This window comes from Thermobia domestica, chromosome 8, assembly GCF_964235325.1.
Source record: "Thermobia domestica chromosome 8, izTheDome1.hap1.1, whole genome shotgun sequence".
NCBI lineage: Eukaryota > Metazoa > Arthropoda > Insecta > Zygentoma > Lepismatidae > Thermobia > Thermobia domestica.
This window is the reverse complement of record NC_137461.1, coordinates 50,744,116-50,746,405: the sequence shown is the minus strand read 5'-3', so window position 1 is coordinate 50,746,405 and position 2,290 is coordinate 50,744,116. Positions and strand designations below refer to the sequence as shown.

Here is a 2,290-nt window from a genome sequence, read left to right as displayed (position 1 = left end):
ATTTTTATTTCAACAACAGAATGTAGTGTGAGTTTCTTGTTCCCTTGTCTCTCTCGATTTCCGTCTACCATAGTTTCTATCACTCCCAAATCGTGTAGTTTCTACCTAACCAGTTTAATTTCCTGCTGTTATCAACTCCTTCCTGTGTTGCAACACTTTCTTTACAAGATTTTCCTTTTACAAGAATCCATACTTCTCATACTACCTGAGTCATATTTTCATCACCACCTATTATTTCTTCTGGGCAACATTTCTGTTACTAATAGTACAAAAACTTCATTACAAAATGCTTGTATCTTCCGTATCTCCTACTTTAACGAACAACAAAATATGCTCTTACTTCACATATGGATGTATGGCCATTTATGCACGCAAAATACTATTGATCTGATGGAATTAATACTTCCCAGATTTCCTCTATTAGCAATAGTCCAGACCGTTAACAGATGATATGTTTAATAATACTCTTTTCCCTTGTTACTTGCAGAGACCAGTAATAATAGGAAAATGGCAAGTTACAAGACTTCGCTTGTTTTTACCATCTTCGTATTGTGTGTGGTAAGTGTTATGTGAGGAAAACTGTTGTCTAGTGGTTATAAAGCATTGAACTCATGTCCACCTAATAACGTCATGTGAGAGACCCGGGTTCGATTCCCAGCGGGACCTCACATGGTTCGGATTTTACGTTAATCAGTAGGTCCACGTATCATATAGCCTCGCTGCTGAAAAGGGACGTTAAACGCAAAATCAACTCAACTGAATTCAATAGAAAGGATACTTGAAATATCGTGAAATTCATTTAGAAACGCTGTGTTAGTAGCATTAGGGAGAGACAAGTGTACGACTGAAAATGTTGGATTTAAAAGTAGGCATAGGCTACACGTTTGGCGAGCCATTTCCTGGACATCAAATTACGGCCTAGAACTTAAACCTCTTTTTCTCGCAATCATAATGTAATCTTATTTAAAAAAAAAAAAAAAATAAACTGTGTTTAGTTAATTGTACTAATTTTAAGTCTATGTGATATGTCGTTATTCCTTTTAGTTGAGTGTGTATGCATAGGGAGAATATCGTCGTTTTGTCTGAAAAACAAAATTCCTCCTAGCAATTACAATCTGAGTACTTTTATACGTGCTCACCATTCAGAGGCAAGTGACTACAATGATAATGAGTTTCAAGCAACGATGGGCGTGTCTTATTTGGTTCGAAATTAAATAAAAGATGAAGTAAGTTCTAAAGTCCCATGACCATACAAGAAGAATGCTGAGAAGGGTAAGCGGTGACTTCTAAGGAAGAACTAAAATTTACATTACCATAGTTCAACTAATCAAACTGAGCTATTTAATTAAATACATTATTTTTTTATATATAGTTAGCTATAATTTGAATTAAAGGTAAGCTTAAATCTGGAGGTATATCCTCCAATAGAAAGTAGTACGTTAGAGAAATATTCAATGCATCTGACCTAGGACACTACCACAAACTCTTGTCACTACAAATCAGCACTCTATCACTAAAGTTAGCCATCACATCAACAGTTCCTTAAAAAAAAACTGACCTAGACCATCATGTTATGTCTGATATAATACAATTTAATTATTATTATTTTAGGTGCTACAAGCCATAAGTGCAACACCTGGTTTGTTTGGTATGGGCAGTTCCGGCAAAGATGGCAAGAAGAGTGGAAATATGGCCGTATCTAAGAACACCAATAAAAACGTTAACAATGTAAAAGATTAATTATATATTCCTTAACTCAGAAGGAATAGTTAAACGAAATTTCAGATGCGACGATTAATGGAAGTAAGTGGCAAGAGAACAGCTACTTTGTTTTCACTACTTCTCTGGATAAACAGTCAATAAAAGAAATTAAAAGAGGGTATTTGTTTAATTTTCGTTAATATTTTGTCTGGTGATCCCATTGTCTAAATATAAGTTCACTGGAATTGCGATGTGGTGAATCCAAAATTTTTATTAAGTAAACAAAGAATTGTGCACTTTGTAAAAGTACGGCTATACCGAAGTTTTCGTATTTCATTTTTCCCTATTCAATTTTCCTACCTTAAATCACCTTTTATCTATTATAAAACAGCGTGTTTATGTTGAGCTTAGAGGCAATCAATGTTCCTCACTCAGGGGCAAATCAGAACTGACAGCTAAAGTATTCAAAGAGAATGTCTGCAGCTGAGGCAGCAAGCACATTTGCGGTAAAGAGAACGGCTGCAATAAAGTTCTAAACATCAGTGAGTTAGCAAAATTGCTATATGTGTGAGTAGGCAATCAGGCCTGC

General features: G+C 35.1%; 1 long non-coding RNA gene across 1 annotated transcript; it reads left to right on the top strand.

Moving 5' to 3' along the window:
• The first annotated feature begins 491 nt into the window (after positions 1 to 491).
• On the top strand, positions 492 to 1,827 carry LOC145691722 (uncharacterized). Its single transcript, XR_014132515.1, has 2 exons — positions 492 to 558; positions 1,612 to 1,827. It is a non-coding gene; the product is annotated as an uncharacterized LOC145691722 (long non-coding RNA).
• The last annotated feature ends 463 nt before the right edge of the window (positions 1,828 to 2,290 follow it).